General features: G+C 42.1%; 1 protein-coding gene across 1 annotated transcript in view; it reads right to left on the reverse strand.

Annotated features, from left to right (window-relative positions):
- Window positions 1–10,298, reverse strand: part of coro1ca (coronin, actin binding protein, 1Ca) — a 33,735-nt gene extending 23,437 nt beyond the window's left edge. The window contains exon 1 of the mRNA XM_018668872.2: window positions 10,139–10,298. The gene's annotated coding sequence lies outside the window, so the exon portion shown is untranslated. The remainder of the gene's footprint in view (window positions 1–10,138) is intronic.
- Between the last annotated feature and the right edge of the window lie 5,603 nt (window positions 10,299–15,901).

Genomic DNA, 15,901 nt, shown 5'->3' on the forward strand with positions numbered 1-15,901 from the left:
GACTGTTCCTGTAGAGAAAAAATGGAGCACGGCACAGTAATGCGAGAGCGGGAGTGAGCAATACTGGTTTATCAATATTCTATGTTACGTCGTGCAATCAACATCTGCACCTTTACGTTACATGGAACCACAGTAGGTGTGTATTTGCAATTTCACCATGAGACAAAACCCAGAGACAAAACTGTGGAGGAGCCCGTAGTTGCCAAGACGAAAAAGACAGGAGTACATCCGAGAGTGTGCTTATTGTTTTCTTCAACATTCATGAGGTTGTGCACTGTGAATTTGTCCTCCAGGGTCAAACTGTTGATGCCAAGTTCTACTGCACTGAGATGTCTGAGGGAGGACATTCACCACAAATGACCTGAGCGTTGGCGCAGTGGCAATTAGATGCATCCTGACAACACGCCCACTTGCAGCATGTTTTTACACGCAAGTTTATGACCACACCAACACAATCCTTGCTCCCCACCTGCTCTGCTGCCTCTTCCCCAAAATGAAATTCAGGGTGAGGTGTTGCTGTTTTGACACAGCAGAGGAGTTGATGATCTTACCGAATGGGACTTCTAGATAGTGTTGGCAGGAAGCATGGCAGGAGCACTGGGAGTGGTGTATCGCTGCACAATTTAAATTAGGTATGGTTTTTACCTATTTACCTGTTTGGACAAGAGTACCAACACTGATGCTGTGTACAAAGGGGGGATGAGCAGACTATTTCCAGAGGAAGCCCAGATCCCTATATGTATACAACAAATTGTTGGAGATCTTCTACCAGTCTGTGGTTGCAAGTGCCATCTACTCTGCTGTAGTCTGCTGGGGGAGCAGCATCAGTGTTAGGGATGGCAACAGAATAAAATAACTCATCCGCAACACTGGAACTGTCATTGGACACAACACGGAGACGTTTGAGTCAGCGAGAGACAAGAGATCACGAAAAAGCTGCTCTCCATCATGGACAATCATCCCACCCCCTCCGTGATCCAGCACAGAGACAGCAGAGCTCATTCTCCAACAGACTCATTCAGCTCTGCTGTCACAAGGAACGCTACAGGAAATTATTCCTGCCGTTCTCCATAGCACTGTACAACAACTCACCTGTGTGGCAGGTGAACACTGCCACCTGTACATAGTTCTGTTTTAGAATATACTGGGACTGTATTTATTTATTTATTTACTACCAGTTACACGTTTGTTCTCAAGTTGGAATACTGCACATATTTTTTCTTTTAACATATTTTACATATTTCACTGCCAGTTTTGCACATTTATTCTTTGAACTCGCTGTAAATATTTCTGTTATTACTTTATTTTATTTGTATATGTGAATTGGAACACTGCAACACAACAATTTCCCACAAGTGATTAATAAAGTATCCTGATTCTGATTATAGTCTGAGCTTTCTAATTGCACCTAGTAAATATTACTGAGCCTTCCCCATTTTTAATACAGAACGAGCAGTGAAACTGTCCCGCTGCGCTTGGCTCTGTTAATTTGGAGCAGAGCAGTACATTGTTTTAAGCAGGAGAGCTTTATAAAATGTGTTGTTTTATCACCACAATAGTGTGACTAGCCCAGACAAAACAATCACTGCATTCTTGAGGTTAGTCTGGGCTTACAAAAAGATCCCCAGTCATACTATCCTTTAGCTCTACAAACAGCAGGAAATGTTCAATATCATTACTGTTGTAATAAGAAACCACTCTGAAGACAACAACCTGGGGCTAGTTCTGCCCAGTATGCTCAGAAGAATACCTAAAAATGTCCTATGTTGCAGAAAAAAAAGACATTGATTAGTCCTGTGAATATCATTTTCTTACAGTTTCCTGAAAAGTTTAAAATATTTTCAATAACTACCAAAACACTACCAAAGCTGAATCAATGTTCACCAGACTGACTTGTCATTCAATGACTGTGTTTTTTTGGTACAACATGTAAAAGTCGTCTTGGATAACCTAGATTGCAGACGCTGGGTATGAAAGGTTTATGGTGAGGGTTGGGCTGTATCAGTGTACACGCTGCAGGTCAGAGCAAACTGGGTGGGGTTACAGCTGATTATGCAATGCTGGATCTTGGTGAGTAAGCTTTGTTGTGTGGTGGTGGTGTATCCTGATAATCCTTTCCAGGACCAAATCACCATTTCTTAGTCACAAGAAGCTCACTATGGTTAGATTTAATAGCCATTCCCATTGATACATTTGGTAAGACAGAGGAGAAAAAAATAACATTGGGGTTTACTTGTGAAGAGAGAGCATTTATTTTTAGAAAACTGACATTTTCGAATTTCCCATGTGGCAATGGCTACATTTATGTCAGGAGCATGGCACCTGCACATAAAACAACTACTATACTGCTCAAGTCCTGGAATAGGACTCAAATTAGATTCAAGTTTTTATGCTGATGATTTCAGGCTTAACACAGAGGTGAAATCATTTTCTGAAATCAGACTTCAGAGCTATACATGACAGGACTTGTTTTAAGCCTCCCATGCAGAACTTCCTCCATGGTTTCAAACAAATCTCACCTCCCTCTCTCGCAAAGGTAGTTTCCAACTCTGCCAGGGGCAAATGCCAAACCAAAAACTCCCTTATCCAACAGCACTCTTATGTAAGAATGTCATTATCCCTTACTTTTCACCTGATGAGCTGAGCCTGAAACAAGAAAGTCTACAAAGAGCCCCGAGGCAGCGAATAAATGCTTGTGGAGCCTGGGTACATGGTGGTAACTAAGGCAACAGCTACCAATTTTTTTCACTGATTAATCTGCCAGATCAATCAGTTGATTGTTTTGTAAATAAAATGCCAAACAATGGTAAATAAAATAGGTGAGGCAAAGCAGAACCTGGCTCAGGTGTGAGAGGAGAGGAAAAGCAGCTATAGCTCAGATGAAGTGAATCACCTTACTGGAAGTAATGTAATTTTCGATTTCAAAAAAAGCAGAAAATTGACACGACGGTTCTATTTAAAAATGTTTGCGTCTAAATGATTCTGGGCAGTTTTAAAATCTCCACTATACTACACTGAATATACTTGCTGAAAAGCTTGGTCAGAGGGTTTTGTGGAAAGAGGTGGGATTTAAAGGACAGCACACAGGAACCAGGAGGGCAGGGTCATTCTGCTTGAAACTAGCAGAGGCCCTCTCCAAACGAGCCACTTCCTGTTAGACTCCTGTGGCTTCCAGAAAAATCCTGGGAACTAATAGTAAAAACAGTCTCAATGCAAAGGGTACAATATCTATGGAAAAAAGCAACTATTAGAGCATAGGTTTTCCTCATTCCGTGAAGCACACAGTCATTTAATATTCAGTTTTTATGACCCGTCCCCATTCCCAAACATCATTGTCATAATGATCATTACATTTGCATGTGATGATGTCAGCAGGGGAGGCAGTGGAGGGTTGGCACCAGTCTAACAGCCTCAGACATAAACCAGAGACATAGAGACACACCTTGGGGGAGTGCTTTGCTAGTCTGTGACAATCTCCTGAGATTTACAGCTCACTGATCCAGCCCTAATTCAAGCAAAATGACCCCAAGTATCTGTTGGGCAAATAAGATGAAAGGAGAGCTATGTACCTTATTGCCTCCTGAGCCAGCAGAGCTGACCCTGATGTACAGAGACAGAAGGAGGGCCCCACAGCCTGAGGAAATGGCCAACAGGAAGTGGGACCAGTATGACACAGATTTTGGCATCCTTACATCTGACAACTCTGTTGAGGAAACGTGCTGAGAGTGCTGTAGATTGCAGTCTTGTCATTTGTCAGCACTATCAAATAAAAGACAATCCTACACTTTAGGAAACTGCATGAAAACGATGGTGATAATAGAAGAATTTAGGCCTTTCATGCTCATGTTTGATCTCACAGTGTTAGGCCATGGAGGGTTTCCCTCTCATCTCCACCTCCGACTTACACTATAAACTGCTGCCCTCCATTAAACCAAAGGGAAATTGTTTTGCTCTGACATAAGACTGCAAAACTGCTACAGAGAGGAAACAAGTAAAAAAAGAAAGCTTAGCAAAGGCTCATGTTTGGCCTGGGTGCCAGAATGTGATTCCTAAAACATTTGTTATTACTGGAAGAAAAAAAAACACTTTTTTCTGCCACATGATCCAAGATGCATCTCAGTAACTCAACACCAAGATCAATGAAGCACTTGAAGGTGACCATGATCGGGGAAAATCTACATTTCTCCCCTTATTTTGTGCTACTGAGTCATCAGAAGTCCTTAAAACTGGGGCATCCACCCTTTGGGAAGCAACTGCATATAGATTTTGGAGCATGTGCATAAACATGAAATATTATGGCACATCCTCTGAGACGGGAGACATTTAATGCTGCCTCTTCCTGCCACATTCAATTATGTTCACACATTCCAATTAAAACATGGGGCCACCCCATTCTGTCAACAGCTATTTGCACTTGAACTGTTTTTTCATTGACAGGGCTCTTGCACAATAATATTATTACATATTATTGCCCCACCCTGATAATAAAGACACACCAATTGTAAAGCAATTTATCTCAGAAGACAAACCTTGGTCTTCACTTCCAAGAGAAAACTCTGGACAAGGATGACATTTACTAAACTGCTTACCTACAACACTTGGACAATCAGATCCCTGCTACAGCAGATAACCAGCCTAACCTGGATTAAAACTCACTGCCAAAACCCAGAGGTAATAGCTTATTCTGGACAATGGGCAATGTAAAAACAAAAGTGAGCAGTGTTTGTCAATGAAAACTTTACAGACAGCCTTTGTATATTTTCGCCACTGTGTTGTTAGGGTGCAAAACTGTCTCTGATGTTCTGTGTTTTCATTGTGTGCTTGCTTGGTGAGATGTGACATAACATGAAAATCCCAGCCACAAATCAGGATGAGCTGATGTAAGAGAGGGAGGGGCAGCAGAATTAGAGCAGAATTATGACAAAGCCTAGACAGTGTTCTCAGTGCAGTTATTTTAGAAAACTACTGTACACTGTCTGTACTAGTGTCTACTACAATATATGCATATGAAAGTATCTCTATCACTTCTCAGCGAGCATCTATCATCAAACATGACCTGTACAAATATTTCTGATATGGTTCTTTCTAGTTGCTGATCTGAAAGGGTATCAACTGTAATGGTGACAGAAAATTGGCCTGTTTTTCATGACAGGTTGATTCTAACTAGGCAGCAAAAGCCCAGTAGTCCTCCCACAACCTTAACATACAGCCACTTCCCAAACAGACATTAAGTAAAAAAAACAAATAAGAATTTTGAGATTATAGGAAGAAAGGATGGTATTTTATCTTGGTAACAGACTGAAACCACAGATTTTCAGTCCACCACTGTTTAACTACACTAGACTTTCGGCACTAGAAAATACACAAACATAGCAGCTGCTACATGTGCAAAGACACTTAAAACTACAATAAGCATCATATGACTACAAAGCAGACGTGTATTCTTGTGTTAGTCTATTATCTCATTTGTCAAATTCATCACAACCCAACAGTCTGTCTCATCTGGAGCCGTTTATCTTGAAAATGGCATGTGGTCGAGGGCTCACTGGCATGCATTAAGTCCTCTGTGGATAAACACAATCTGCAAATAAAACAAGGCTCAACCATGTTTCTCAACAGGTCTTATCTTCTACATGTTTAGTTTAGCAGTTCCTTTGGTTGTTGGTGCTTTTCATCATTGTTGTTATTGCCGACTTCCCTGCAGTGTGACTACTAGCATCATATTGGAAGCCACAGCCCAGGTCACGGGGTGGTGGGGTGGAGGGTAGGGGGGTATAGCAGGTGATAAATGTATACAAACTCTAAATTATTGGCATATTATCATCAGAATGTTTCATATTGTAACATTAGAAACATGACAGCCAATGATGCTCACATATTTTTCTTTCCCACACTTTGCTATCCCCTGTCACCCCTCGCCCCCACTACACACACACACACCAGCGATGTCGCCTCAGTGCTCTCCATACACTGGCTGCCTTTTGCCTTTTGTCACCAAGACCGCATGAGACGCCACCTAAATCCCCTTCCTGTAACCAAGGCCACGGACCACCATTGTAATCAGATTCCAGCTACATTCCAGTGCTTTTTGCAACAATGAGATAAGGTGTTGTTTTTTCACCTCTCTCCAACCCCAAGTGACCACGCAGTCTGCGGTCTGCTCAGTTTAAATGCAACTGGAACGCAATACATTATGCACCACTGTTTCAAGGAATGCTATTGTATTCTTTTATACTTTGTAGAGGAAATGAGATTTGCAGACACAAGAGCAATGTGGCTGAAAGTCCAGCTCAGACAGAAACTCAGACAGAACCAATCACCAGCTCCAATCAAATTCCTCACACTAGATAAAGGTTACGTACATGTATCAATAGCATGAAGTGTGTCAGACATTTCTGAAAGAATCGCAACACCAGAGGGCAAATTATTAGGGTTTTGCCAACTTCCTCATTCCAAAACAGGAAAAACAGACTCCTTAGATTCAGACATGGGAAGCATAAACGTGTCAGAAAATGTCTGTTTAGTGTGAGGCAGCTGAGCACGCCTTGAACTGTACTCAAGCACTAGCCCCTTTTCCAACTCTCTATCACTTTCTCTGCTGTGAGACTTAAAAGGCTAAATCCTAAACTTCTTATCCTACTTAAAAGTCAAGGTTTAAAAAGAGGCCGCATTAAAATCCCATAAAATTACTCACAACAGGAAAAGCTCTAGTTTTTATGAGTGTTTGTGTGTGGGGTTACTTTTGTACATGCCACCATACAAATCAAACATATAACATCTGCCTGAGGTTTTTTAAGCACCTTTCCTGTAAGACTGTTGTGAAAACAGACCTAAGGAAAAGAGAACAAAAGCCAAAATCTGCTTATTTCTCAAATCTAAAAAAAGCTGAACTCCTAAATATTACAGCCTTAGAGTACAAAGCATGATCCTTCCTCTTCCTGATCAGCTACTTCCCCCTCCCCCAGTGAGCAAAGCACAAACCACTGCTCCATTTCAACAGATGTTGTCAGCTGTGTTGGGAATGACCAGTGGAAGAAACAGTATTAGTCTACGTGCATTTGCAAGAATTGCTAAGCTACAAAGTGTTACAAAGCTAAAAGAGGAGTTCAACAAAACAGAGAGGGCACCTGAACTTAATTTATGACTGAGATTCTAAGCAAAACTAGCAAAATGATGTCAACAGATAATTTAGATTATTCAACATGTAAAAAGAAATGAGGACGACTTAATGAAGTAACAAGCCCAAAGATGCTATATTTATATGCATTTAATATGATATGGGATTATTAAATGAAGATGTCTCTGCAATCAATCTAGTGGTAGTGGGCTCTGTCAGTATATGTTTTCTACTGTGTAAACAATCAGCAGCACAGATCTAGCCATGTTATCCGCTTCATCTAATAGGCTGGTCCAAAAAAACACACACACTAATATACCAAGCAGGTGGTTAGATAATGAGATGTTTCTTCCCACCTGTCTAGCATACATCTTGTGTGGGAGAAAGAAATCAACCTAAAATATCAAAATCAAGTCAGTTAAATTTACTGGATGTGTATTTCATTCTGAAAGTTTCTGGCAGAAAGTCCTCATGAAAGAGGGCAGTGAGGTAGCATCTTGCACAGACAGGACTGGACACAAACTGAGGTATGTCAGACATGTTAAAAGAATGTAATCTCAGCAGTGGCTGAGCAGGGTGATATAAGAGCTAACTGTAACAAGGGGATATAAAACTACAACTGAGCTACTTCCTACCTAATGGCTAATGTTCCTCAGTCCAAACAACTTCAGCACAATAATGAACAGTGGCTTGAGATGGCCAACAGGGAACAGCTGGACTTAGCCAGACTTCACTCAACACTGATGAAATAAACATAATAGATATGCTGGATATTGGATATAAATCTTCCTGATCTTCCTGAAACCAATTCAAAATGTTAAAAATGCACTCAAGAGTTCACCACAGCCCACACAAGAGCGCCTTGCCACAGCTGATAGGAACCAAACACTCCCTCACATCTCACGCTTAGTTTCCCTCTGCTTCCTGACCCACTTCCTCTCTCAGCCCAGCCATAGGAAGGCAAGCTACGCACTTCTAAAGACCTTGTACTGCGGCACAACCGGCAGAGGTTGATGCGTCTGGAATTGGTAACAAGCCCAAACACAGCTGTAGTGCTGCTGACTGTCGACCCCAGGGTCGCCCCGTCAGCCTTCACCCGCTCTGCATCCTATAGCTAGACTCGCCGAGGGAAATTCCTTCATCTCCAAAGCTGATTACATATGGGAGCTAAGTAACCTAGTTCAAGACAGGGGCCAAATATGCAAATCATGCTGCCCTTCTGGCACACCAACCACAACCATTACAAATCAAACTGCCCTATTGTCATGAGCTAGCAAATGAGCTAGTGGTGGCATACAGACAGAGGGGTCACACAGAAGACTATTTGGATCATCACCCACTAGGCTCGACTTCAGAGACTTCTTATGACTGCCAAGTGAGGTGGGGAGTGCCATCAAGTCTTTAATGATCTCCCTACAACCTTCAGTTTTGGATCAATTTCCAAACAGAATGGTGTTGGTATTTGAGAATCACATTACTTGCAGACCCAAGGCACTACTGAGCCAAATTCATAATACCTGTGAGTAGGACTGAAACAATTAATCAGCTAAGCTGAGAAGAAGAAAATGACCAAAAATGCCAAATTCTCTGTTTCCAGCTACCCAAATATGAAGCTTTGCTGCTTTTCTTTTCTTTTCATTTTATGTCATTGTGAAATGCATATGTATGGACTCTAGACTAGACTGTTGGACAAACTGGGACATTTCGAGGCATCATCTTCATTTCATTTTCACTTTTAATAGACTATAACAAATAAAAATAAATAAATAAATAACAGACAGTTCAGTCAGTAATGAAAATAATCTTCACTCTTTGTCACAGCCCTCTTTGTGACACACTCCAGGATTAAACATCCCTGTCAAAGCACTTATTAATGTGCAAACCATTTTAATTACAACACATGTGGTCCAGTTGTGAAAACCTTAATTATAAAATGTATTATTTTATAATTAAGGTTTTTATTATTGAGGCAGATCAAACTAATCTGGTAATAAAAGTGCCTTTGAATAGGAGTCATGCATACAAGTAAATAATATGCCCTATATCTCAATTTGACTTGAACATAATTAAACCAAACCCTTGTGTTCATTTGAATGGACTGTAATTAAAAACAGCTGTCAACATGAAGCTGGTGGACTCCGCCATTTATAAGCAGGAATACAGTCAGGTGCAGCAACATGGTGTTTTTCTGTCTGCCATAACTGACTATAACTAACTACTAGAGAGGGATGAGGCATTACATGCACAGATTCTGCCTAAATCGTGCCAACAAATCTCCACGTGTTTTATATATAACCACCAAACAAGCAGGGTCGGTGGAGGACGCAGTAAGCAGTAACATTTGTGGTCGCAAGCACGGAGGCAGCGACCACTTCTTAGCTATGACCCTTTTCCATCTATCTTACCAGTGTGTTAGTGGGTCAAATCTTAACCTGGCATCTGAATGGATATTGCGGATAGTGGATTTAAATCAAAGGAGGTAACCTGATAATAAATAACTGCCTGCATACATGAAAGAGATAAATCTAGGATTTTTATGATATTCAGAGATAATTCTTCAGACTGAAGAGATCATATTAATGCCAGTACAGGATGCCAGGGGCCAGGGCGCGGTTGTGCTGCCTGCACCTCCGTCTGTGTGAATCTATCGTTCCGGAGATAAGTTTTTCCTGCCGCACCATGGTTAGCTACCCCACCCCGCTCAATAACGTACAACAGCACATTTCATGTCGTGAATTGTCCACGAAACCCATCCAACGTCAAAAGGGAACAAAAACCATTGTTTGAAAAACAGGTTTTTCTTCAGTTATGGGTCAAAACTTTTCTGGCATTGTCAGTTAGTTAACTGCCGTTGAAAGCTAGTGCAGTGCTAGCTTAAAAACACTTCACAATATATCCTGATTCATTTTAGCTAGCGCATGCACTTTCCTATCTGGATTGCTGTAGGTGGACAAACGAAGTCCGCTGCAACCAAAAAACAACTTGAAACACTTTAAACAAAGCACATAATATGTAACGTACCTTCTGAGAGGAAAATGAATGTATTCCTGAAAACCGAATGATATATATGTAACACAGCCCAACGCGTATCCCAATTGATTCCTCCCTGACTGTGCCGGAGCCGCCGCTGTGCTGACACCACTCGCTCTCTGTGCTCTTTCCCCACTCCGACACTAACCCCGCCCCCTCCTTTGGCTTGGCGAGCCCTGACTGGATCAGCGGCCTTTGACGGACAGCTCCAACGGCCAATCGGAGTGACTTATTGGGAGCAGGACTCAACGCCTCCCCTCTTCAGGTTCCCAGTCACAAAAAAATCACCCTCAATGTTGTGTTTATTGAGGCCTTTTAATCTCCCGTGATATTAATGTGACATCCCTATTATCTGTTAACTGTCTTTCTATTATTATCTGCTTATATGTCATGGTCAAACGTTTTAGAAAAGCATCATTTGGCAATTTATTTATCAATTAATAGGATTTATGTTGTTCTTTCTTTGAGGGACAGACAAAAACATCTTACCAATTTATGTTACAGCATTTGGGGGCAATTTAATGAGCCAGGAGGATCCATAATTTAACATATAAATCAGGATGAAACAACAATAATTGGACTGATAGTGTGTGGCTATATGTATACATGTGAAATTATGACCGATTGTGGTAAATTTATGGTTTCTAAATATAAGGGATATGCACACAAGTGTATAAGGCTGTTCTGTGTTAGAAAGTGATTCCTAGATTCCACTTCCTACAAAAAAAGGCTGCTTCCAATGCCCCAGCTGTAACAGTAAATATATTATAGACAGTGAAACAATAGGACAAGCTTATACATTATCACTGCTCTGGATATCATTTTACAATATAGAAAATATATTTCATTTCTCCTGAAGAACACAATGTACCCCAATTGTATTACAGCACCACAAGATGGCGTTATTTCACAAATCCAGAGTGATGCAGGTTTTTGACAGCAGAAAACATCTGTGTCCCATCATCCAATCTATTTTTCTTCACCCTCCTTCAGTCTTGTAGATTAGGGTTGATGCATTTGTGGTGTCTCTGGCAGCCCAACATCTCAGAGTCCATGAACCAGGAAAGCATACTTCATTGGTTAATTGTTTGTTAAATCACAAATGACTCACTGTTATCCCCAGCGTGTTTTGTCTACACAACCAGCAGTTTATAAGTATTTAATCCTATAGTTTATATATAGCAGTTATCTAGATTTAAATGTTCTTACCTTTTCTCATCGATGGTTTCCGCTCGATCGCCTTGTCTGGGGATTTCTGAGGTGAGTCGAAAGCCGCCTTTATCTGTGCCACCTTCACAGACTGGCCCTGCTCATCAGACTTGACTTCAGCTGGCTTTGGCCGGTCTTGGTGCTGCAGCTTTTCGTGCAATTGAATTGTCTCCTTTATGAGTTCTGACACAGGCCTAGATTTGGGAGTGCTCTGGGATTTGTCTCTCATTGTGACACTGTCATCTCTCTCATTCTCAGGTTTTTTATGAGGTTGGTCCTGTATTGTGTTTTCTGTGTTAAGTTTCATATGAAGATCCTGCTTCATGCTGGTTGTGACCTCTGCAGCAAAAACTGGGCCAGTATCCGCAGCTGGCACAGCAGTGTCCTCTGTGGAGTTTTTCACCTGCTTTCTCCTCACAGACTTAGTATCTTCCCTCTCAGGGCCAGACAACTGTGGATCAGTTGTACTCTCACTGTCAGACTTTATTTGTAGAGGTGGTCTTGCAGTACTGGTGCCTGTCTTCTCAGCAGTAAGTAAACGGCATGACTCTGCAATTAGCCCATCACTTTTTGTGGGTGGAGACTTTGGATCAGACACTGAGGAAGGTGCAGATTCCTCTGCGATCACACCACTCACGTCACATGACATTCTTTCATGTGAAACAGCTGATTGCAAGTTATCTGAGGACAGGTTTTTAGAGGGGCCTGTATCTGCAGAGGCATCTGTTGTGTCAGCGTTCCTCTCTGAACTCTGATGGTCAGTTTTGGAATAATGTAATTTTGCAAGTTCCCTCTCACACATTGCATTTCCACTTACTCCAGGCTTGATACAAAGACCTTCTGAGGCCGCACCGTCAGCAGTGTCTGTATGTTTCACGTCCAAGTTCTCAATGCAGTGATCCTTTGTTACAAGGTTTGGTTTAGATGGTTTCTTTTTTGAATCTGTGGAGGAGGGTAAAATCCCACTTACGTCACACTCTGACTGATCTATCTTATCGCTGGATATCTCCATTGCCGCGCAGTCAAGGATCTTATTTGTGTTCATCTCTACCGTGACATCCATGGTGTTCTTGTCTTCAAAGTCAACCTCTTTTATGTTTGAAAGAGCTGGGGTGGCCTCCTTTCTATTTCTCTTCAATAGCTTCTCCAAAATAGAACTGGGTTCAATGGGTGAGACTGGACTTGATGATGAATCTGAGTCTATCTTTTGATTCATGTTTGTTTTGATTGTGTCCGTTTGCAGATAAAGTCTCACTGACTCCCTTTGATCATCGGTGTCAGTGACCTTTGGTTTTCTTGAAGAGTAGTCATTCAGCAGTGGCCTCACCTCGTATGTAAGTGTTTCCTCTTTTGTGTTATCCTCTGTTCTCTCCTTTGGAGGTCTACAATGAATGGTATCACTCATGTCTAATAGAGACTCTTTCTGCAGACTGTTTTTCAAAGGATGTTGGGGTTGAGCTGGAGGCGGTTCCTTCCTCTCACTCAAGCAGCACACTGTTCCTGCACAGAGCATAATATCTTCAACTTCAGCCATTATGGTCTCATTCTGATCTTGAACAGACAGCGACTCACTTCCCGCATGAGCGCCACATCTGCCAGTCTTCATCATTACACGGCCATCTTCAGTGTTGTCAAAAGAGTTTACATCCTCTGAGGTAACAAGGTCATGCTTTTCACGTGAAACTCCAACTGACAAGTTTTCATCTTGTTTCTCCTCACGTGGGAAGGTTCCCTCATCCCGATTCTCCATCTTGAACTTCGAGGATGTTCGAAGCTCCTCCTCGGTCTTCCTTCCCTCTCTCTTGGCTTGATTGCACAACTTGTACGCTGTGGCTCTTTCCTCAATCCTCGCACTACTCTTTTGGTTCTTGCCCGTCTCCTGTGGAACCACTGGAGCGATCCTGCCTCCGTCTCCTCCCTCCTTTCCTGCAGCCCCTCCCTGTCTCACCTCCCTTGCAGCGAAAGGACTCACCCACAAATTTATGTGCTTCTCGCTAGAAGGTGTTGTTGGCTCCTGGCCGGGGCTCCCGTCCAGATCCCGAGCGTCTGGTTCTCCTGAATTTTCCCTGCTGTTACCAGCCTCCTCCTCGCAGGAGCTTCCTCCTTCCATGACATCACCTGCCTGACTGCCTGCACCTCCAGAGTCAGGGCACGGCCCCGTCTCCTCTGATTCTTCGCCGAGGGCCTGTTCTCCTCCTTCTGGTTTGTCCTGGTTCTGTCCCATACTGGTCTGTGAAGAACAACGCGGTGTTAACCTCACAACAAAAAAAAACAAATCCTCCCAAATCATGACAAGTGGTAGGAATGCCAACACAGAAGTATTTTCTTTTGCCTGAGGACCATGACTGATCAGTTGAGTAACACTGGGAGAGGGGGAAAAAGGAGCAGACAGCTGGGATTAACATCACAATCTACACATTAGAAATGGTTTTAGCCTTGGGAAGAGTCCATGTAGCATGTAGCAAACAATTCATTCACACAGTCACACAGGAGCCATTTTCATGGAAGTGGTGAATCAATGTATCTTATGACTTAAACTGCTATAGTATACCCTCTGTTGGGTTATTCATGCACTCGCAATGTCCCCACCGGCTCAACTTTAAGACAAATTACAGTCACAAGATATTGCTACAATCTGAATTGTGAATTTGAACCCTTTGTTTTGGACTGATAAGTGATGTGTGCAGCATTATTTTCCTCACACACTCTGTGTAATGTTTCACTCATGCAAATTGAATTTATCATTTAAACTTAAGACATGACGATTCATCATTAGAATAACAGTGTTGACATTTGACATCTGTAATCAGTGTTTTGGGATGATGAGCATCACAGGAGCCAGGGAAGAAAAGGAACACTGAGTCTGACAAATTGATTAATCCCTCTCTGTTAGTACTGAAGGTTCACAAAGTCTTATGACAGCCTGTCGGCATGTCTTTTTCCCGCATTTTAAAACTCAGCTTGTTTTGTCATACTTCTTGGCGTCAGATCTATTTTGTTGATTTGGTTTCATGTGATCCAATTCATTGATTAGGCGCCAGTCAGTCCGGGCTTTTCATGTTCCCACATGTTTCGTGTATGAGGAAGTTGTGAAACTGTACTGATGTTTCACAGAATTATAAATAATCAAATAAATAAATAAATCCAGAAAGCCCTGCATCACATTAATCTAAGTATGGTTTTGTATTTATTTAGGCCTCACTGAGCAGCATTATCCTGGGCTGTTGACTGTGGTTACTGCTCTTATGATAATTATCTTAATGTTTATGGTGATGATGGTGAATAATAGTGAGTGTATTAGTAGCAGCAGGAGGACGATGAATGTGAGAAGTTATTGTTAAAGAAAGCAGAGTATATAGTGAGACCCATGTAAACATGCTGCAGAAACCATCTTTTCCATGAGATTGTCTAATTGTTTAATAGGTTTTCACCCACTAAACTGCAGCAGTAAGCAGAGAAGATGGCCAAGCACAATGAACAATGATCTGGACCATGAGTCTGTTTCCTGTCTATGGCCTCATCCCTCTGTCTGTGTGTGACTGCATATGACTGCTGTTGTCTTATCATCTGACAGGCCTGCACATTGGCCAGACACACGGCAAAAGGGAGCTAATGTTATCACACTACAATGGTGGCATAGCTGTGTGGCAAAGATACAAACATGTTTTTTTTTTTGCATGCTGGGACATTATGAGAGCGCAGAGATGATAAGAAGATAACATGTGAGGACATCATCAAAACAAGGTGAGGAGCTGCCTTTTCTCTTCTTGTCTTCAGATCATGTGGGCTCGTCAGGTTAAAGCCACAGTGGAATGTGCGTTCATTGATTATCTTCCACCTACTCTGTCAGTCAGTGTGGGGAACCCCTTCCCTTAAGGCAGTCTGTCCCTGTTAACAACTGGTCCATTATCCTATCTTATCCTCCCTGAATGCCCGAAGCTGATCACTTGATCACCATGTGCTCTGCTGCCTAAACATACTCAGACATACAGGAATTCAAACCAGTGAACCTCTCACAAACTAAAGTTCCAGCATCTGGGAAAACAGCGAACCTATCTTTCCTACCAGCCCTTACCTCTGATTGGTACAACACAACACACTCGCCACAGGCCGTGCTCACGACAGCTCGCTACTCTTACAGTGCGATGGATATAATATTGATCTCCTATCATATGTTGCAGCTGACACTTACCAGTTAGACGTTGTAGCCGAGTCGATCGCTCCCTCTCTCTCCCTCAGGACCGACAGAGTGCTCTTTGTTGGTTGTTTGGTGATGCTCAGTCCTCCCTCAAATGCACAAGCAATGGGAGCCTTATATTACATCCATGTGATGTCACAGCACATTTGACTAATACAATCAGGGGGAACTCTGCCTTTCTGCTGTCTTGAGAAAGGAAAGAAGTTATTTTTCATTTCTCCTTGTTTGCACGTGTGATTTCAGGTACACAGAGAGTGTGATCCTGTGCTTAGATTGTAGATACATAAGTGGTAACTTTTTCACCTTGTATCCAATTGAAAGACATGGGGATGTAAGTGGATGTCATG

The sequence above is a fragment of the Lates calcarifer genome, linkage group LG13 (genome assembly GCF_001640805.2).
Source record: "Lates calcarifer isolate ASB-BC8 linkage group LG13, TLL_Latcal_v3, whole genome shotgun sequence".
Classification (NCBI taxonomy): Eukaryota; Metazoa; Chordata; class Actinopteri; family Centropomidae; genus Lates; species Lates calcarifer.